The sequence below is a fragment of the Eurosta solidaginis genome, chromosome 4 (assembly GCF_040869045.1).
Source record: "Eurosta solidaginis isolate ZX-2024a chromosome 4, ASM4086904v1, whole genome shotgun sequence".
Classification (NCBI taxonomy): domain Eukaryota; kingdom Metazoa; phylum Arthropoda; class Insecta; order Diptera; family Tephritidae; genus Eurosta; species Eurosta solidaginis.
Window position 1 is genome coordinate 86,101,033 of NC_090322.1, and position 23,221 is coordinate 86,124,253.

Sequence of the window (23,221 nt, forward strand, 5' to 3'; positions counted from 1 at the left end):
AAGGAGTGCTGCCGTCTCTAAGCCGATGCTAAGCAGTGACGTGAATGCATATCAATAATTCAATCATTATGTATCTACATAAACGAAACAATAACTGCATCTACATATATGTACCATGTACGTTTACGAGCAGCGGAGAGTCAATGCACTAACACATGCATATATCTGAGATACTCCTATAAGTATGCAATGAGAAAAACTATAAAATTGTGCAATTGTAGTTACAGCTGAGAAGTTTGAGAGCTGCTGGACTAGTAGATTCTCGAAGCGACTAGAAGACAGATGTAGAGGCGCTGTAATTCAGTTTGATTTGAGTTGTCAAGCAGTTTCGATTAAGACGATATCTAGCGAGCAATAGCAGTATTATTTTGAATAGTAGATTTTCATTTGAGCTATCAATCAGTTTGGTTATTAAGCAAGCTATTCGTTGCACAGTTTGAGTGTTATTGTGAAGTACTTTAATGAAGGCCATTTTGCATTATTACAAATTGGAGTTATTTATTCAACAGTTTAGTGATTCGAACTTAGCAGAGGATTGCAAATAAGAGGAATTGCAGCAAATTCGTTACAATTGGTGTCAGAAGAGGAATTGTTGAATAAATTCCAGCAGACAACAAGGACATGGCAAAGTTCAGTGAATTGAAGATCCAGCAACTGAAAAAGGAGTTGGAGAACCGTGGATTAAATAAAACTGGCAATATTATCGAACTTCAAGAACGGCTACGAGAGGTAATGGAATCGCAAGGAATTGATGTGGACGAGTTTGTCTTTTATCCTGATGGGGACGAGGCAACAACAAAAATTGAAGAGAAAAACGAAACATCCCAGACAGTTACGAGCACAGACTTGAACATGATATTGGCTGCAATAACTGCTCAAACATCGACAGTAACATCCAAGATGGAAGCACAGGAGGCACGAATTTCAGAAATGTCGTCACAAATGTCATCTCAACTGGAATCGCAGGAGACACGCATAACATCGAAGATTGAAGCACAAGAAACGCGTATGTCAGAAATGTCGACACAGATTACATCCAAGATGGAAACTCAGCTGGAATCGCAGGAGAACCGTATAACAGCGAAGATTGAAGCCCAAGAGACACATATAACATCAAAGATTGAAGCACAAGAAACACGGATATCCGAAATGTCGGCGCAAATTTCAGCACAGATATCTTCGCAGATCTCTGCTCAACTGGAAGAGCAAGAAGAACGTATTTCCTCGAAGTTGGAGGCGCAAGATACAAAAATTTTACAGTTTGAAGAAAAAATCGAGGCCGAGGTGGATGTTTTGAGCGGACGTATCGAGCAGTTGCAACTAAATCGCCCGGCAGTTTCAACGAGTAATCCAAAGGTAAAAACACCATCCTTTGACGGTTCTGTTTCTTTCAAGGTCTTTAAGCTACAATTTGAGATGACCGCAACAGTGAACAATTGCAATGCTGAAGATAAAGTTGCTGCATTGTTCGTAGCTTTAAAAGGACCAGCTGCGGAAATCTTACAGACCATCCCAGAGTACGAGCGGAACCACTACGAAACATTGATGAGCGCTTTAGAGAGACGTTACGAAAGCGAGCATAGGAAACAGATATTCCAAATTGAGTTGCAAACCCGTCACCAAACAGCGAATGAGACTTTGCAGGAGTTTGCCTCGGATGTTGAAAGGTTGGCTCATCTCGCAAATGCGGACGCACCCGTGGAATACACCGAGAGGATAAAAATCCAGAGTTTTATAAATGGCATACGGGACGTAGAAACGAAGCGAGCGACATATGCATACCCAAAACCCACATTCGCAGAAACGGTATCCTATGCACTGACTCAAGAAACAGCGTCGCTATTGAGTAAGCCAGTTTTCATAGCACGCCGTGTGGAAGTAGAAAGGCCAGAGTGGGTAGACGTAATATTGGAGGCGCTGAAAGAATCGCAAAAGCGGAGTGAAAAAGTTATCAAATGCTTCAACTGCGGGAAGTCCGATCACATTGCACGTCATTGCGATCTTGGCCTTAATAGTTCCAACAATGTGGGTGGGCGTAAACGCAAAGCTGGAGAAGATGAGCAAGAGCGAGTAAGAGGTAGAGAGCTAGATCCAGCTATTGAATGCCCTGTGATATCTGTGTCACAAATTGGTAGAGAATTGAGCAGTCTTACCGTCAGAGGGAATGTGGATGGCAAAGAACGAGTACTGACTGTAGAAACGGGCGCATCTCATTCCTTGATCCGATCTGACTTGGTCAACAGGAGAGTAAAATCGTTACCTGGAGCAAAGTTGCGTACGGTCACTGGCGAGTATAACCAAGTTCAGGGAGAAGTGATATGTGAAGTATTGATTGGGAAGGTCATGGTTCTACACAAATTTGTTGTGGCGGAGATTGTTGATGAAGTTATATTGGGAGTGGATTTCTTGGTTGACCATGACATCAAGATCGATATGCAGAGAAGGGTGATGCGTTATGAGAACCAAGATGTGCCACTTAACTTTAGTTTGGAAAAAGGGTTCAGCAGTAATCGGGTACTGGTGGAGAAGACTCGACGAAGGCCACGAAATTCAAAGGTAAAGGTTGATGGAACAAATGGGCCAAACAAATCAAAACCGAAGGTACCTATGAGCGAAACACTGGCATTGAAAAGCCCTAACGGACGTAATGAAACGAAGAAAGAATGCAAGGGTGGTTTCAAGTCAAGGCACACTACTGTTGTGAAGCGTCGGAACGATACTAATTATGCAAAGCAAATCCGTCCAGCGCAAGCTCTGCGAAGTAGTTCTTCATTGGCGGAGCAACAGAGTGCGAGGGAACGATCCAGGATAATGAGTAGTAAGATGAAACACAGGTACGGCAAGGAAAATAATTCGGAAGGTTTCCGGGAGGGAGATTTGGTACTGTTATACAACCCTCACCGGCGGAAAGGTGTTCCATTCAAATTTCGGTGCAGTTGGGAAGGCCCGTACAAGGTTGTGAAGAAGATCAGTGATACCATATACCGCATACAAAGCATTGAGTAACCACGGAGTAGAAGAGTGGTACATTTGGCGATGCTAGCAGCGTTTAGATCGAGGGATTTGTCTGATCGGGACGATCAGACTTAGGTGGAGGGCAGTGTTACGAATATTAGCAAAACTAAGGAGTGCTGCCGTCTCTAAGCCGATGCTAAGCAGTGACGTGAATGCACATCAATAATTCAATCATTATGTATCTACATAAACGAAACAATAACTGCATCTACAAATATGTACCATGTACTTATACGAGCAGCGGAGAGTCAATGCACTAACACATGCATATATCTGAGATACTCCTATAAGTATGCAATGAGAAAAACTATACAATTGTGCAATTGTAGTTACAGCTGAGAAGTTTGAGATCTGCTGGACTAGTAGATTCTCGAAGCGACTAGAAGATGGGAATGTTAAAATCAAAGAGTATAAAAGGCGACAGATGTAGAGCCGCTGTAATTCAGTTTGATTTAAGTTGTCAAGCAGTTTCGATTAAGACGATATCTAGCGAGCAATATCAGTATTATTTTGAATAGTAGAGTTTCATTTGAGCTATCAATCAGTTTGGTTACTAAGCAAGCTATTCGTTACACAGTTTGAGTGTTATTGTGAAGTACTTTAATAAAGGCCATTTTGCATTATTACAAATTGGAGTTATTTATTCAACAGTTTAGTGATTCGAACTTAGCAGAGGATTGCAAATAAGAGGATTTGCAGCAAATTCGTTACAATATAAAAAGAACAACTTTGATCATACGAATGAAGGAACAATATCCTTTGAGGAACGATTCGGACTCTGGAAACGACACTAGTTGTGATAAGAATTTTAGTTATTACTCCAAATACACAAGCCATCAAACGCTAACAAAATTTCAAGAAGAACAATTTGTTGAATATACACAGAAGTGTGCATTTTTTGCATATGGATTGTCTTGCGATACATTCCGAGGAGTTGTTTATGAGTTTGTGGTCGCTAATAACATATCATCTCCATCTAGTTGGATAACTACCCTACAAGACAGGTACCCGTTACCTAATCGATTACTTAATCATCACCAATAACTTGATCACCAATTATCATCTTAATGACTTTTACATTGCTGTCATAAAAAAGGTAACGCATGCGCTCTCTCAAAATAGTACACGTGTGACTCGCTTTCTCGCTCTTACCTATTGTGTTTTCGACATTCCTTCTCGCTCGATGTTATTTACATTTTTAAGTTACTTCATCAGTTATGTTTTCGTTATCGCTAACCAAAACATATGCAACAACAACAACACGGGTAACTGGCCTATCGGTTACCTTCTGCCAAATCGCTTTTTCCATGAATGAAACGCGTCCCTTATGTTCAGGCAAAGAGGATAAATACAATAAGAGCCGTCACTCGTTATTTTTTTTGGCATTTACTCGATGTATACTGAGAGGTAGTCGCTACTCTTTTTTTGGGCGAGATGTTTATAAATGTCTTCTATACATTTTCGTGGGGTATTTGTGTTGATTTTTCGACTGTATTTAATTAATGTATTTAATTCTCTTTCCAAAAATCACAGTTGCACAAGGGGCCTACACGGCATGGATAAATGCGAGACAATTAAAAATGTCCCTCTCAGAAAACATTGGGCATCAATTTTTTCAATTTCCAGCCAGATACTCTCCACAAAATAACGAGTGACGGCTCTTATTGTATTTATCCTCTTTGGTTCAGGTAATATTTAATTATAAATAATTCATATATACAATGTGTTTTTTACAATTTAAATTATTCCCTTATTACTCTAGTGAACTTGACATATGTGTATATTGATATGTACAAGCTAATTAAGTACAATAACGTCTATTAATAGCTGTGCCCTTTCTGATACTTTCGAAGCTCAGTGATGATGCCCAATTTTTCCTGCGCTGGTGGTGTTGTTCAACATCAGTTTGCAGAGCCATATGGGTTTTGTAGGGATAATACCGGAAGCCCCAATTCGTGCTATAAAAGTCGATTTACAGGTGATATTGATCCTTTGGTCTTGACCCTTTCCCATAGTATGCTTGTTAGCGCCTTATCTGTGGTACTAAAAAGGCGGGCGGATAGTTGTCGCAGTTTTCTTATAATTTGAGCAAATTTATGTTCTTCCTTCAGGTACAGCTGGAATATTTGGAATATTGCTATGCGCACATCGTCAAAATCAAATTACCTAGAATGAGAATGAAACTAATATCAGCAATTAAAATACTAAACTAATATCAGTAAGGATAGATGGGATTCAAAGTTTGTGGGGCGCAATATATAGCTTCTCCAACCCAATTGTCAACCTCACCTTCGACCGGCGAATTCCGTTTCACTAACAGACGAGGCTCTGGCGACCCCAAGCTCCTCATGGAACTTGGGGGTGGGGAGGGAGGGATGGCCTGAAGCTTCAATGTGGCCATATAAAACATTCCCGAGATGGTCGGGCCAGCACCTTAATAGTGCTGTGTTACCGGAGCGTATCGGATCTGTATCCGACAAAGGACCATCACATCGATAACACTCCTCAAAGCCTTCGGGGAGTAACCTAATCGCTACAACAACAACAACAACAGTAAGGATAGATTAAAGTTTTTAATATATTTAACCCGAAAAATGTTCTATAAATAGGGCTTCACAATTAGCCCTTTTCTGAGAGGCCAAATGCATAAGGAACTCAAGGAGACTTCAGATAACTAGAATCAGGGGTACCCGAAGATACTTCGCTGTTGCATTCATAGAGAACACAACATTATAACAAGGGATAATTGATTGATGTTACGAAGGAAATTAGACGTGCTACAAAAACAAACAAATGCAGATGACTGTTTATTTCAACAACAATAACAACAACAACAACAACAACTGTTTAATTCATTATCCGAAGTTCTTGTATGGACGTGCAGTATGAAAAGTGCAAAGTACTGCTAAAACTGATTTCCCCGAGTAACCCGGGAACGAATTGATGTGACTACGCCTATCCTTCTTTAGCATCAGGGTCTAGAACCAGTTCCCTGTTGGACAGGAAAATAAACGTTTGGTTATCTCCAAGTTGATCACATGCTATTACAGAATATACTCGTTTGCTGCATCCTACCAGTACATCCAACTTTCCCAGATTTTCTGGGCTCAGCAAGGGTATCCTCCTGAATGGTGCATTTGTTGCACGCTGCTGCATGGCCGCTCGCCCAATAACACAAGACACGACGGAACTTTCCTTGGGGCACCCAAGGTCACTAACGTTTATCATGGCTCCAGCGGGTTGGGGGGCTTAGAGTATACCCGCGGTAGGCATGCCTGCGTAAGAGGCGATTAAAATACCAAATTGGTTCAGGGGGTTGTGTAGCGCAACCCGTTCAATGGGTTGCCAGCGCAATATATAGCTTCTCCAACCCAATTGGGAACCTCACGTACCCGTGGCGAATCCTGTTTCTGTAACAGCCGAGGCTCTGGCGACCCCATGATCCTTATGGATCTACATTTGAAGGCGCTTAGTTAGCTGACATCGCTTACTTAAACGGTTGATTCTAAAGTAAAAACCAAAACAAAATATAGGTTAGTTTGACAACTACCAGAAGCTTCCTAGAACTTAAGCCACTTGCTGCTTCTAGATCTGACAGCTGTCAGCTGGAGTCTTAGCCTGGCAAGCGCAGGGCACGAGCACAGAACGTAATCGATCGTTTCTTCCTCCAACCCGCACTTCCTACATCTGCTATCACTGACCAAGCCTAATTTAAAGGCATGTGACGCCAGAAGGCAGTGTCCAGTAAGAATACCCGTCATGAGTCTACAGTCTACAGTTTAATGATAATGAAAATATAAGAATCAGTGTTTATGAATAACATATTTTAATTAACCTCTTACAACAACGTGATCGGTGGCTACATCGCCATTTAGATAGTGTGGTGTTCCACCTTGTATAAACGTAGGTACTGTATGTGCTCAACCGTGCAAATGGACATTAGCAGTAACATTATTCACATAAACATAGCTTGGTATTTGTGCAGGCATCAATATAGTATACATTGGTCCAGTTCGGTGTGCACCAGTCACTGGTACAAACACTTTTGAATGCATAGCTTTCATATAGATCGGATGTCCAGCAGTGCTCCGGTTGTGCCAAAATGTAATGGGCTGCTCAGTCTCTTGGTACGGCTGTATAGGTATGGGCGGGTGCAATGTATTACTAGTCTGTTCAAGATCGTATGATACATAGATGGCTCGAAGACGCCAGAGGGGATTGGAGCCAGAGTTTTCGGACCCAGAGCCAAAATATCAATAACTCTAAAAGCACATCCGAGCATTTTCAAGTGGAAGTATTCGCCATAAGTTAGTGCGCTAAGCTGAACCTTCAGCGCTGATACCACAATGAAACAATTTCCATACTCAGTCAGGCAGTCAGGCCCCACTAAAGGAATTAGCGGAGTTCGAAATAAAGTCAGCACTGGTCCTTCAGTGCGTAGAAAAGCTAAATCAATTAGGAGCACACAACGTAGTACTGTTGCCCTGGGTCCTAGGCCACAGGGAGTAGAGGGTAATGGGCAGGCGGACTCAGTGTTTAATTGATTGCGTCCCTCCCACAAATTGTCATTCTCCCAGCAGATCCTTGCAGCTGGTCTGCGCCATACTCTCCTCTTCCAGGAAGGTATCGACCCCAATCCGGGTCCTTCTCCTAACCCCGGTCCTGAGAAAAGAGTTTGCTGCGTTTGCCGGAAAGAATCTTTTTAGGACGGTCATATATATAAGGGCCTGAAATATTTCAATGAACTTCTTATCACCTAAAAAGTAGTAATAACTTCAATACTTTTAAAACAAGTTTATTGGAGCATTGTAAAACCCTTCCAATAAGATAAAGTTTTTCTCCTCTTATTTTTTACATGATATATCCGATACTGGAGCGCGAAAAGGGAATGGTAATATTGGAAGCAGCAAAATACAATGCATCCGGCCCTAAGAAAAAGAAAATCGGTCGCCACCTGTAACTCCAGACAGTTCCAACAACTAATTTCGCTGGAATTCGGTATTTCCAGCTGATATTTACTGTTGCTGATCGGAATCACTCGCATTCCGACAGCATTAATATAACAATAAAATTATATATTGTGTAACAAAAATAACGAAAATAAGGCCAAACAAAAGTTGGAGCAGGGGGAAACACGTCCTTTTAAACCTCCCATTATATGTTGAGCTGTGCTAATCGGAATCTTCATGCATTCCGACAGCGTCTTTACTAAACAAAGTTGAGGGGTGATTGGATACACGTTATTTTCAATTTCCAACATCCAAAGACATGTTTAGCTGTGTTGATCGGAGACTAATACATTCCGACAGCTTAAAATACACATATAATTGAAAAATATAAGTTCCAAATTTTGTTGCCTTAAGCTGGGAGCACTGGAGGATTGGAAACGCGTCCTTTACAACCTTCCTTAAATGAGTGGCTCCCAGACTCGTCCCTTTGTCACGCTAGTAAATATGCTGATCGGAATCACATGGCATTCCAACAGCATATTCAATAGAAATAAGTGATTATAACAATGAATTGTACTTAGTAGTTTAAGTTTTAGGCCTAAACAGCCGTAATAATAAATAAATTAAATTAAAAAATAAATACTCTTGTCAGTGTTTCACGTGCAAGGGATGGTTGCATCGGAAAGGTTGCTCTGGGCTAGATTCCAAAATCCAGCGTCCTCGTAACTTTTATAAACCTCTTGTGGCTCTTGTTGTTTACGGCCTCATTACATTATGAGGAAATACGGCACATGAGAACACAGCCGTATGAAGCTAAAAAACACAAGCATGTCTTCAGTCAACTCCACAAACAGGCGTCGGACCTCTATGCCGGTGATTCCTGTACTCAAAGAACAAAACTAACAGATGAGGAACGCACTCTCCCTAGGGAAACGAGAGTAGTCACTCTAGCTCAACTTCGAGCTGGATAACGTAACAGGTTAAACTCTTACCTATCCAGAATCAACCCCGACATACAAAACATTGTCCTGCTTGTAATGTGTCCCCACATGACACCAACCATCTCTTTAACTGTATTGTGGAACCAACGCCTCTAACACTCCTCTCATTATGGTCCACCCCTGTTGAAACAGAAAGTTTCCTTGGACTCCCGTTAGAAGACATTGATGAAAATTTGTGATCGGTCGCACCTATTGGATGGGACGAAGCACTGCTATAACAACAACAGCAGGCGGACAACCCGGAAAGAGAGGCAGCAACTGCATGACCCATCGATCCCGAGCCGTTCCTGGCAGTTGGCTCACTCAATAAATGCCCCTAATAGTAGAAGGGAGGGAAAAGAGAGAACACTGTCGCAATATGCCAGGCCTGAGTCAATCTAAGTTACTGTTAGGGGGTTACAGCACAACTCGATATAGGGCATTAATAGGCTTCTCAAAAAGATAACCTAAGAATCCTAACGGATATTCTTACAAGACACCGTAGACTAACAGTCACATGCAAAAGCTGGGTATAATATCGAACAACACATACCGATTTTGTGATGGATCAGCAGACGGCGGACCATATCCTTCTAGATTGCGCGCAATTTCAAGACGTGGGGCTAAGTTTATGGGCTCACCATGGCCAGAGCATTCCCACATTTAATCCCTCAAGCCAAGAACACTGCTGGGGTTCATCAAGGAAGTCGGCTAGGATGAGGTGCTGTGAAGGTGATGTCCAAGTCACTGTGCAATCGTCAATAAATTATCTATCTATCCACGTTCCGGTAACAAGCACAATTGTGGTATCAGCCCCACCATCTCGGGAACTATTGACATGACTACATTAAACCTTCTAGGGATTGAATATTAATAATGAGCGCAATGCGAAAGTCTGCTAAAATGTACCATTCTCCATGGAATGCTCGATATATAACTTTCCACGTTTTGAAACAGTGATGAAAAGGCTGTGGGTAGTAAGGTGTTGATGTCCTCTGTTAACGCAATATAATGACAGCTGCGACGCAGGGAAAATGACAAAAATCTTGCAAATCTACTGGTAATAATTAATTAATTCCTCCCCTTCTATGCAGTTCTATGCAGTTCTATGCATACATACATATGTATTTTTCTCTCCAAACGCTAATTAAAAAAATTAATTGGTTTTTACATGAACTTCGCACTCTGTCGTGTTTGCATTATTCAGTTGATTATCAACAAAAGCATGACAAATGCTTTACTTACCCTTTCTGCTGCGATGATTCCTGGACAATCGGGCCTGACTAGACGCGATTTTTTTTTGCCTTAAGAGAGCGTGCTTAACGCGAACCATATCATGTTATGGCACACCTTTGGTGATGCAAATAATCAGAAATTTCTGCTTCTAATGCTTCTAGGATAGCAGCAGCAGCTCCCGGTGGCGCCACATAAATAACAGTTGCATGTCGATCAGTTGCCTTTTTCGCTCTGGCTACCTATTCAATTTTAATTCACATTACATTATCTACTATTGCAATTTTTAATCAATACAAATCAATTTAAATTACCGAAGCAAATACTGGCAAACCAAGATGCGTAGCTCCCCCCTTTTTTAGGGAAATACATCCAACCAGTTTGGTACCGTATTCCAAAGCATGTTGGTTGTAAAGTACCTTGTATCCTTGGCAAATGACACGTGAATCCGCATTGAATTGTAGATTTCCTCTGATTTTGGCATATTCTGAGCTGCATCGCAACCCGGCGGAGATGCTATCTATTAAGATAATATAACATTTTTTTATTATTTAAAAGTGCACATACGTATGAATGAAAATCAGAAAGTAAAGGTAGTAGTGCAGTTTACCGTACCCACACTAAAGTTGGGCCAAGATTTTCGAGTGAGGTATCAAAAGACGCGTATTAATCTCGAGAACAATAATCCGAAGGCGGAAAAGAAAAGTTTTATCTCTGCCCAGAGATATTTTCAGTTGAATTTGGCGATTTTAATGTGGTTGTTGTTTCTGTTGTACCCACAAAAAAAATTGTGCATCACCGTGGCGGTAGCCACGGTTATACCACAGACCCGGACTTGGCATGGCGTAGCCCAGGGTTATTTTTTATAAGTGCGGCCGAAGGCCGCCAATGCATAAATGTGTTCTGCGCAAAAATACTATGGATCCCACCCCGGTTTCGGAGGGACCCGCGGGTCTTTTTCGGTTTTTCGTTAATATCTTTTGAACGGATAAAAAAAGTTAACTTCCGCTTTCGGATTCTTAATCTAGACGTAAATACGCGTCTTTTGATACCTCACTCGAAAATTTTGGCCCAAATTTCGGTGGGTACCGTAAACTGCACTACTACCAAAGTAAATAATGTTGTTGTTGTTATAGCGATAAGGACAGTCCTCGTTATCGACTTTGTTGGTCCTTTGCCGGATGCAGATCGGGTACGTTCCGGGAACAATTAAGGGACTATCCCGACCATATCGGGAGCGATTTAGTATGACATGAAACCTTGTAGGCCATCCCGTCGATTCTATACCACTTAATATGGTAACGATTTAAAAGACGGTGCACCACCTAATTTTTATCAAAAATTATCAAACGAGGAATCAAAAGACGCGCCTCGAGCTCCGTTTTTATTATTATTTGATATTTTTAAATTAGGTGGTGCACCGTCTTGTAAAACGTTTCCCTTAATATTATTTTGGGCGAAAGCCGCCAACGCAAAAAGATAGTCTCTGCAACAAAATTTTTAATTTCCGTCACATGTCACAACTAAAAGCACAAGATATTTTTCGTTCTAAAAAATGTTATTTTTTCTCCGTTTCAAAGTTTCCCGGAATAATTAATGAACTGTCATTTCGATGACAGCATGAAACGTCGATGTGTTAGTGGAGAGCGAAAAAAGCTTTGAATGTGTGGGTGAACTAGTTACCACCGTCTTGTAGGGTAATAAGGCGGCCAGAGAAAGCGGGCCTTATGGTTTTTGAACCGAAATCCTTGACTTACACTAAGAAAGCCTGCAAAGAAAAGCTTGGCAAGGCTTGAAAAAAAAGCTTGGCTAGACATTTCAAAACTGACATTATTGGACGACGAGGTATTAAACGTTGGAGAAAACGTTTTGGTCGACTTCGGGGAAAATTGCAAGAAGCCCTTTTATTTGAAGAGATATTTTGCGATTCCACCCAAAATATAAATTATTTGCATAGTCTATCTCCAGACAACTGAGTTTTTATACAACCTGTTATAAAAGACATATCTATAACACCTAGAACACAGATTGAGTTTAAACTTCCGATTCTCATAACCCAGCATCAATTTGTCGCAGCAGCACCAAATAATTATTTGATGTTAAATTTGACAGCCTATACATAAAATAGTTTTTCTAAACTTCAATTCTATCTTTTGTTATAATAAGTATAAATATCTACACTGAATCTAAATTTTAATGTTATCTTTTGTTATAATAAGTCTAAATACGACTAAACTCACATCAAGATCTGCACTGCAAATCTGTTCTGGGTATAATGTCCACAGAAAAGATCACATGAGCGGAAATGGAGGCGGCCTCGCGTTTATCATATACCACTCTGTGCAATATCATATATCTGATCCTGGCATCCACCGCAGGGACAATGTCTTAGAACGTCAAGGCCTATCTGTCCGGTCAGGCGATGCAAACCTAGAAATCATCAACATCTACATCCCTCCTGGCACCTGTTGCCCCAGTGGATACCGCCCTAATATTAGCGCCTTACTCACTGGCAAAAATCGCATTATCTTAGGCGACTTTAATTCCCATCACGATCTATGGCATTCAAACTTGCGGGCGTACAGTAGGGATGAGATGTTGGCGCATCAAATAGAAGAAACGACGTTCTGCACAATAAACGGAGACGCCCCCACACGTATGGTAGGAAGATGTCACAGTTCGCCGGATATCTCAATCGTGAGCGCAGAACTCGTAAACTGCATCAACTGGCAGCCGATGGTAACATTGGCATCCGAACACCTGCCTATACTTATTTCGTTCGAGCGTACCACCGACTTCATCGTTACAGAAAAACGCACTTTCATAAACTTTAAAAAAGAAACAGGTTGAAGACATGTGTATTCCACAAATCTTTTACAAACAACCTCTTTGCTGCCCTCCCTATTCCGACTGATGCCCGCCAAGGGGAGCGTGTTTTCCGCAAGGTCATTGAATCCGCCTCGGCACGTTTCATTCCCGCCGGGAGAATTCCCGAAATTCGGCCCCACTTCCCGGCGGAGGCCGCAAATTTAGCGAGAGAACGTGACCTTATAAGACAGCTCGACCCAGGTGACCCCCAAATAAGGGAAATAAACCAACGCTCATTACTACATACAAAGCAATTGGCCAGCCGTTTACGTGCTACGCGTCACCCATATGGTCGCCAAGCCTAAAAAATACCAACTGGAAGAAGCTACAGGCCTGCAAAAATACTGCTCTCAGAATCGCCACGGGCTGACTTCTTATGTCCCCAGAACACCATCTACATAATGAGGCGAGAATACTCCCCATCAGGGAGAGAAATGAGATGCTAACCAAACAGTTCCTGTTGAATACCCAGAAACCTGGGCATCCAAACAGACATCTGATTGATGAGCCAACACCGCCTAGGGGCTTAAGGAGTCATCTCCGGAAGCATTTTGAGGAAATACGGCACCTGAGAACCCAGCCGTATGAAGCAAAAAAACACAAGCAGGTCCTTGGTGAACTCCGCAAACAGGCGTCTGACCTTTATGTCAGGAATTGCCCGGTGATTCCAGTACTCAAAGAAAAGTACCCAAAACTTGTGGAAGAGGAACGCATACTCCCCAGGGAAACCCGTGTCACTCTTGCTCAACTTCGTTCTGGATACTGTAACAGGTTAAAGTCTTACATATCCAGAATCAACCCCGACATACAAAATGTATGCCCCGGTTGCAATGTGTCCCCACATGACACCAAACATCTATTTAATTCTAATGTGGAACCAACGCCTCTAACACCCCTTTCGTTATGGTCCACCCCTGTTGAAACAGCAAGTTTCCTTGGACTCCTGTTAGAGGATATTGATGGCAATTTGTGATCGGTCGCGGCTGTTATTTGGGGCGAAGCACTGCTAAAACAACAACAACAACAACGTCTTTTTTTAATAAAATATTCACAAATAAATTAGTGAGAAAACCTAGCAGAAAATATGGTCAAATGTGCCGGGAAAAAGTCAAATGCGCTCACTGTGGGGCACATTGAACTAATTATATAGGAATTTTCAAATGCAAATAAAAATTAGCTACACTTTTTTTTCTAATTTTTTATTGTCATTATTGCACATTCAAACCGCGGAGCTTCTATACATTTAACTCTTTTAAAATTATATTATATGTTATAGAAAATAAACGACATCTAAATAAAAGTGTCAAATGTACCCCGTCCTCCCCTATATATTTTTATAAAAATATCGAAAATAATGAAGGTCGAAGCAAAACTTAGTAAAATTTCTGAGTGATGATGACTTTTGTAGATGAGTGTAGATATGTATGCGAGTTTGTATGACAAATTTTAAGGTCACTTTATCTTACTTAAAAAGTTGACTTAAATCGATCCCCCTCCCCCTCCCAAATCGTGCTGGATCCCACCCTGCCAAGAATCTTCATCAATTATACTCGTGGGAAAAATACTGGGTATGACGAAACAAGATGGGTGTAATCCGGTAAGTGTACTCAATGAGTTCAAGTTCCCACTCAAACTTAGCAAAGGAGCTATACTAAGAAGATGCTAAGATGCTGAAGCAGTACTAGCAAGATTGATCCCTCAGATGAACGGAAAGGCTAGAGGAAGACTATCAGAATAAAGCAAAGAGATTTTCCTAAAGTACACAAGAATATTTGACTAGGATGGCTTCAAATCAGGCCCCACCAATGTTCTGAAACATCAAATTGACACTGGTGATGCGAGGCCAATCCGTCAAGCTCCTCGTAGTATTCCACTGACCAAGCGGGAAGTTGTTAGCCAAGTCGTACAAAAAATTAACCACAGCAGCGTAATTGGACCAAAAGCTAGCCTATGAAGCTTACCCGTAATATTAGGGACAAAGAAGGATAGAAATATGAGGTTATGTGTGAGTTACCGTAAATTGAATGACGTCACGATAACGATCTACCCATTACGATCCCGATGCCAAATCCCGGGCATCCCGATGCGTTTTGCTATCCCGAACTCCCGGGATTATTTACCTTCTTGAGATTAAATTTATTCTTGTGATCTCATATTGCAAATTTAAAAAACTATTTTTTATTTTTGAAAGCTCTAATTTTAAATCAAGGAAATTTTCTTTTCATGAAAATGATATAGATGATTTGATTTAAGAAGAAATGTACATTAAGAAATGGTATATCAACACTTTCTCCTCCAACAGTGTGGAGTCTGAAAGATGTTTGTCAGCTTCTGAATAATGCTAATAAACTATACTTCTATATACTGGTTGTAAGAGTAACAAGTTAAAATCTAGCCTTTCAAGTGATGGTTGGAATGCTCTAATATGATTAGGACATTTATTAAAAGAAAGAAATGTTCTGGATTACCTGAACTTGTATATGTAACACTTGTGTTGAAGTGCACAACACAAATTATCTCTCCCACGTATGTGGGCCACCGATGTCCCAAAAATATTTTCTTCTATAGCAAGTAGGCTACCAATATTTTATTAGTTTTTTCGTTAAGTAAGACAATTCCTATGCGCTTCAAGATCTGCATACGTAGCTACTTCCATGCGCCGCTACAAAAAGAAAAATATTTCTAAAAAAATTCAACAAATGAGTTTATGCTGTGTAGTTGCCAATATACAAAAGCTGATTGTGTATAAAATTAAAAAGGTTTTCACCACCGTGAATGAGCGAAAAAAAGAAGTTTCACAAGTTTGCAAACGAAAAATTTTAAGCAAACATTTTCTTCTTGCTCTTTTCTAGGGGTATTTCCGCCTAGCGACCAACATTGCTGTACGCCTAGCTACATGAAACTTTCATGCTTTGTCGCATGCAGCTACGCCCCGTACGCAGCTCTCTATTCAAGTACATGTGTTCGACATCAAAGCGTACAGATTTCGCTTGCAGCGTCTAATACGCGTCTATGACGCGTAGCCTCGTGTGCACCTTGCCTAACATTAGATACTGAATGTATACAAAAATATTTGCCAAGTTATCACAAAATTAGTAGGGAGAATTAGTTATAGTTAAGGCATGAAATTAGCATTAATCGAATCCTTTAATCACGGTTTTAGAACCATACTATCTTGAACCAATTTTTATTAAAATGATCAGTAAAACACCATATCTGAAATTCATTTCGAATTTGAGTCACACAGGGAGCCTATTTCTTATTGGTTCTGGGAGGAATCTATTTAGGGTTTCCAAGATTTTCAAGCTAAAGTATTTCATTTAGGTATAGTGTTCAGACCGTTTGTACTGCCCATTACTTAGTTATAAACGGGCGGTAATTATGAGTAAAATTAAAAATTTCCTTTTTCCTTCTACGCGTTTTTTCGCCTCATAATTACCGGCCGTAAAGCTTATACTCAGTCCATAAAAACTGACATTTTATCCCAATAAAGAGTTATAACAAATTATTTATTTTTGTTTTAAACGAAACTAACTTTTTATTTGTTTCTAAAATTTGTATTGAATTATTTTTTAAACATTGCCCTGAAATACATGTTTTTGTTGAACTACTCATATGCGTATACGTTCATAACCTTTTTGAAATCAAAATTCAAAAATAACAGCCTCTGTATAATACCGGGATTGCAAAAGATCTTCGGGATTCGATGCCTTAAAAGGGAATAGCCATTCCGGCCCTCCCTAGCCATTTTGCCATTCCGAAATTCCGGAAATGCATTTAAAAAAATCGCGGAAATTCGGGATTTCTTCGAATTCTCAAATGTATTAAGCTTCAATTGGTTAAATTTTTTTAAGTTTCATTTTCAAACCACAGGAAATTCTCCTTTCCTTTCAAAGGAAACAGAAATTAATTAATAATTTGGGAAAAAATTAAAGATCGTGACAACAGGACGGACAAAGCGACAGCTGTTTCGAGTATACCTTGTAAATCTCTTCAAAGTCTTTTCTCCCGGGAGTGGTATTTGAACCCGTTAACCATTAAGGTGCTAGCCTGACCATCTCGGGAACGATTTAATTAACCCTTCAGGCCATCCCCTACCTCCCCACCCGCCAAGTTCCATGAGGAGCTTGGGGTCGCCACAGCCTCGTCTGTTAGTGAAACAGGATTCGCCGCGAATAGGTGAGGTTGACAATTGGGTTTGGTTGCTCTACACCGCCCATTGAATATGGTATTTTAGTCGCCTCTTACGACAGGCATACCTACCGCGGGAACCCGCTGCGGTCAGTGTTAGCTATTGTCTGCTTGTTTTTTCTTCCGTTTTTGTTGTTGTCTCTTCCTCATCGAGATGAGATACATAAATGTAGGGCGCGATAACCTCCGAAGAGATTTTAGGCCGAGCTTCTCTTCCAATCTGCGTCGTGATCCTTTTAATATTTCCTACAAATTGGAGGGACGGAATTGTTTTATGCCGACGAACGACACATGCAAAGCAGATGAGTTCTCACTGAAAAGCTTTTCATGGCAGAAGTACACTCGGAGTGCTTGCCAAACACTGCCGAGGGACGACCCCGCTTAGAAAAGTTTTCTTCTAATTGAAAGAACTTGTTTCTAAAATGTTGATGTCCGAGCTTCAACCCAGGACCTTCGGAAGTTATTCAACAATTTCTTTTCTGACACCAAGTATAGCTAATCTTAAGGAATTCTCCATAAATCTTTGCCTTCCGTTATCCTTCGAGTCACTGAGCTGTCGAATTACTAATCTCAAATCTTCAGTACATCGAAATGTTCTTTATCTACAACACAAATGTGGTATTAGAACTTCACAATTGAAATTATTCACATAGTTCACTTAGATCGTTTTAAAATCAAAACTTTTAGTAATTGGCAAGCATTTAAGGAGGCGAGAAATAATGCAATACGTTTCACTCGGTGCGAAATGCGTATCTTCCAACAAAAGTTGTGTGGCGTGATATAAATAGTTTACAGGTACGCAGAAACGATGGGGTGCAGTGCGCTCTAGACCCTGAGGTAGTCAATGTTGCTTTCCTGAGTAATGGCGCGACAAATGCAGATATTGGGCAGTTTGTCCCTTGTGAGGATCCTTGTTTTAATGGGCCTGAGTTTGAGTTTTCTGCAGTGTCGGTGTATGATGTGGGCAGGTGTGTTCTTAAAATATGTTTTATGGCTGAAGGTGTGGATGGCTTGCTTATTAAATTTATAAAACTGTTGTTACCCTGCATTCTTCGAACCCTTACCCACATCATAAAACATGGTTTTACTACCCCCTGTTTTCCTTGTCTATGGAAGCTTGCTACAGTTCTACCTGTTGCCAAAAATAGTCATGTCGGGCGGGGTTCTTGCCAACCTTGCCGCGCTGCGCCATAAACAGAAAAATCCTATCATGCCTTTAAAAACTGACAAAAGCGCAGAGACGACTCAAAACGCTTATAATTCAAATAAAACGACATCCGGTCGAACCGGATGCCACGGACAGACCGTTAAACATTCAAAAACTAAATTCAAAAATAAATCAAACGCAAAAAAATTTTACCGAACCGGAAATCACCGGTTATAATCGCTGAAAAAACGGCTGAAAATTAAAATAAAAAAGCCGGAGACGCCCGGTGCTGATCCCACCCTCAAAACCATGGCCACCGATGCACCTATATTCCGATGGCCCCTTACCTGATAACCTATTTGCCTTCTAAATGAATCTATACCTCAGCATTCCCATTTTACAAAATTTATTTATAAGTCATTATATAAAAAAAAAAAAAATACAACGTCTATTTGGTTAACTACTCTAAGCTACGAGCAAAATAAAAATGAAAAGAAAACCTAAACATTACAAATTTTCCCTTCTATTAAGTTCAGTTGGTATTTAGGGGCAGGTAAGTGTATTAAATCTTTTATCTTTGCATTTCATGTAGTCATTATTATATAAGTGGCCTTTTTTATTTGGTTTTTAGTTTTTCTTATTTATTTATTTAGTTTAATGTTGGTTATTGTATTTCCTTTTATTTTATTTTATTCTTATTTATATTATTTATAATCGGTATTATTTTATTAAATTTTTATTTTATTATAGTTTATTTTACTTTAGTTTAATTTTATTTATTTTATTTTAATTTATTTATTTACTGGCTTTATCTACATACGAATTTGTATAGTGTACTGGTTTATTACAGTTTAATTGTTTTTTAGCTTAGTTTAATTTTAATTAGTTCAGCATTACTTTTAATTCTATATAGTTTTCTTCTCCTCCTCGTTTATTTTTTCTTTAAATATATTTCTGCGTTTTCGTATTTAGTAATAATGATATTAATAATGATAGTAATAATAATAAAGAATTATACAATTTTTCTTTTATAATTAATAAATTGTTTTACTTATAAGAGATACTAATAAGAAACGCATTTTCATAGGAATAATACAGTGGGAAAAAATTATGAGGCGTATGTATCAAAATTTACTAATTAACAATTGATTATGGTTGCTGCAAATATACATGGAGGACCAAAATTGTGACGGACTTTTCCTTACGCCGGGGGTATGCTCAGTCCATCCAGGATCATTGTGGGAATAGAAAAGAATCCCTAAAAACTAACTAACACCTGCAAAGCAGATGAGTTCTCACTGAAAAGCTTTTCATGGCAGAAGTACACTCGGAGTGCTTGCCAAACACTGCCGAGGGACCACCCCGCTTAGAAAAGTTTTCTTCTAATTGAAAGAACTTGTTTCTAAAATTTTGATGTTGCTTTGTCCGAGCTTGAACCCAGGACCTTCGGAAGTTATTCAACAATTTCTTTTCTGACACCAAGTGTTTAGGCCATCAAGCTAAACCCAAGAATGAGCACGGCCAATAGTGACCCAGCCTAATGTAAACTATCGGTGTTTGCTTCTATCTACTTTCGCGCACTAACACCAACGGATATATATATCCGTGCAGACGTATGTGTATGTGTTGGTGCGCGACTTTCCAATTTAACTTTCCAATTTAACTTACTTTCGTTCAATTACCCCTCAAAACCGCTTTTCGATGGAATTGAGGGCTGAACGCGTTTTATAAGAAAGAAACTCTTTCACTTCTTTTTTGGAAACATCCGTGACAACTGCAGCCATCAGCCCTGTTATAGGTAAGATTTTCTTTCGTTTGTATAACTTAATATATATATATAATTAATTAAATTGTGAAATAGCTTTTGAATTACATATTGTGAGTTAGCTTTGCAGTGAAAATTATTAAATTGTTAAATTCTTGAATTTAATCTGCTGTGTGTTCTTTTTCACACAAAAGCGTTTCAAAAGTTAGCAGTTAGCACCACCTGAGCGTTTCAAAAGCGACAAGCATTACACCAGCAAACAAAAACGAACGGTCAAACAAAGGCACAAAGGTACGTGGTTTGAGTTCAATTTTTTTTGTTTTTTGCACAAGTAGGTAATTTACATATACTAACTTCCCGGCGTACCAATATCGCGATTTTATAAATAAAAACCAAACAATTATACGTATGTGTGGCAATTAAGTCACACAGATTTACATAGAGTATTTTGATTTGGTATTTTGTTTGCTGTAGCGCATATTTTCGAGGAATATCGCAACCAGCTGCACAAATTCAACATAACCCCACTTTTCACTGTAGTGTGGCAATTTATTTGCAACAGCACTTTAACGCACTTTATCGCAAGTCACTGCCAATATTTTAGAACCATTAAACACTTAAGTGTAATAAATTTTACCAGTTCTTTAAGTTCTGACATAAATCCGCGTTACTGTCATTAAATCAAAGTCACTTAACCTTATCTTCTTATACACACAACACTAACACTGCGGTGAGTTGGGTGACAAGAGTGTTCGCATAAAGTATAATTAGCTGAAAAAATTAAAGGCAATATAGACAGAGAATAATTTGCGTGTTTACCCCTTGGCGGCAATCCATTATATTGGGCATATACCCACTAGCTACATCGTCCTATCTTAAGCTGAACGTGCCTTCGTGAGCTACCCTATTAACAAGTTAGATCCATTTTGCCCTTAATCTCAGTACTGATACCATGTCGAAAGCGATGGAAAGTTACATCAGGGTGGCTGATGAAGTCATAGAGTTTGAAGCTAACTTCAATTTCACACCCGACTCCGAGCATACCAAGTATACTCTGGCTATCCAGCAAGAAGAGTTAAAGGCAAAGTGGAAAAAAGCAAAAACAGCCCATGATGAGATATTAGCTGGGGACACTCTAGAGGGAAAAAATATATCAGCTGTTAAGATAAAACACAAAAGTACTTATGCAATCTACTTGCGTTGCATGTCAAACATATCAACGCGACAGGCCACATTCAACAAACCTGACCCTAAGCCCGAAGAACAGCACGAAAGGGATATTATTATGCGTCTACCCCCGTGTGACACTGATGTGTTCAAGGGAGACTACTTATCCTGGCCTACATTCAGAGACCTCTTTACGGCCATATATATTTTAAATAAGCGACTCACCCCGGTAGAGAGATTGTACCACTTGATACAAAAGACCCAGAGTGAGGCTAAAGAAATAGTGCAAAAGTGCCCACTCACAAACGAAGGGTTCGGTATAGCGTGGCAAAATCTGGTAGACAGATAGGAAAACAAACGCATACTAGTGAATACTCAGCTGAAGACACTGTTCAGCTTAGAGGCGGTCGAAAAGGAATGTGGCACTTCAATTAAAAAGTTGCAGCGAGACATCAACAACTGTATCGCATCCTTAAAGACATATCAAATCGATGTGTCAAATTGGGATGTGATTATAACTTATTTGTGCTCAACGAAATTACCAAAAAGCACACTAGCCTTATGGGAGCAAACGGTTCAAAATAAAACAGAAATATCCAAGTGGGAAGACATAGATAAATTCTTACGGAACCGTTTCCAGACACTTGAGACAGTCTCTGGCATAACTGAGGATAGCCTGGAAACCAAGAACCCGAAAACCCATTATGGTAGACAATCCACTGAAAACACTCACAGAAAGCTAGGTGCTTTTAAAACGAGTGTAACCAAAGGTGCGTGCAAGATGTGTAAATCCACTGAGCACAAACTACAACATTGCCAACGGTTCCGCACATTGGCGGTTTCCGATAGAATCACCTTCATTAAAAACAAGAAAGGGTGTATTAACTGCCTATCCCCAGGACATACTGTGTCTAGGTGTTCAAGCTCCTACAATTGCGCCACCTGCAAGCAAAGACACAATACGCTCCTACATATTCAGGCAACGGACACCAACCAAAACGCAAACAACAACAATACCCACCCTGGCCCATCAGCCCAAGCGCAATAGCGCCGCACCTATTCCAATAACCAAAGCACTGGAAATAACCACTTCAAGGCCTGCTTTACAAACACAAGTAAAGGGGTTTTACTAGGTACGGCCCGCATCAATATATTCTACAACAACAGCAACTTCTCCGCGCGGGCACTTATAGATTCGGGGTCAGAATGTACTTTAATTACTGAGAGACTTAAACGTCGCATAAACTTGCCATCTCAGCGGATGTCTGCGCATGTGTCAGGCATCACCAATCAAGTGTCAGCACAAGTAAAGGAGGCGTGTCATATACAACTGCGGTCTCCAATTGATCCGACAATAAATATCGCCACCACCGCGCTTGTGCTGCCGCAACTAACTGGCAATCTACCAACATGCAAGGTGGATGCCATGGCCATGCATGCCTTCCCGAACTTAGTATTAGCTGACAAACGTTTTTTTGTCAATGAGCAAGTCGACCTGATATTAGGAGGCGACATCTATGCACAGGTGATGTTAGGGGGAATAAAGAAAGACGTGTTAGGAACACTGCTAGCCCAAGAGACGGTATTCGGCTGGATATTGACCGGCCAAACCGAAACAATCTCACCCAACGAGAAATATGTGCCTTTGTCAGTGAAGTGCAATTAGACAGAGAGCTACGATCATTTTGGGAAACAGAGGAAGTCCCCAAGGACAAAACGTACAACCATGATGACAAGTGTTGTGAAGAATTGTATAAGTACACAACGATTCGAAATGATGAGGGTAAACAGGAATTTCCAAAATATAAACAATTAGGTCCCTCATTAAAAATTGCGTGTTCACAATTTTTCCGAATGGAAACGCGTTTAGCTAAAGACCCACCATTATAGTCAGAATACAATAGGG

The 23,221-nt window shown here is 40.1% G+C and overlaps 1 long non-coding RNA gene across 1 annotated transcript; it reads right to left on the bottom strand.

Annotated features, from left to right (window-relative positions):
* Positions 1-5,142: 5,142 nt before the first annotated feature.
* On the bottom strand, positions 5,143-10,662 carry LOC137248046 (uncharacterized). The gene is made up of 3 exons (XR_010952025.1): positions 10,492-10,662; positions 10,190-10,294; positions 5,143-5,181 (listed from the first exon to the last, which is right to left on the bottom strand). It is a non-coding gene; the product is annotated as an uncharacterized lncRNA (long non-coding RNA).
* Positions 10,663-23,221: the final 12,559 nt, after the last annotated feature.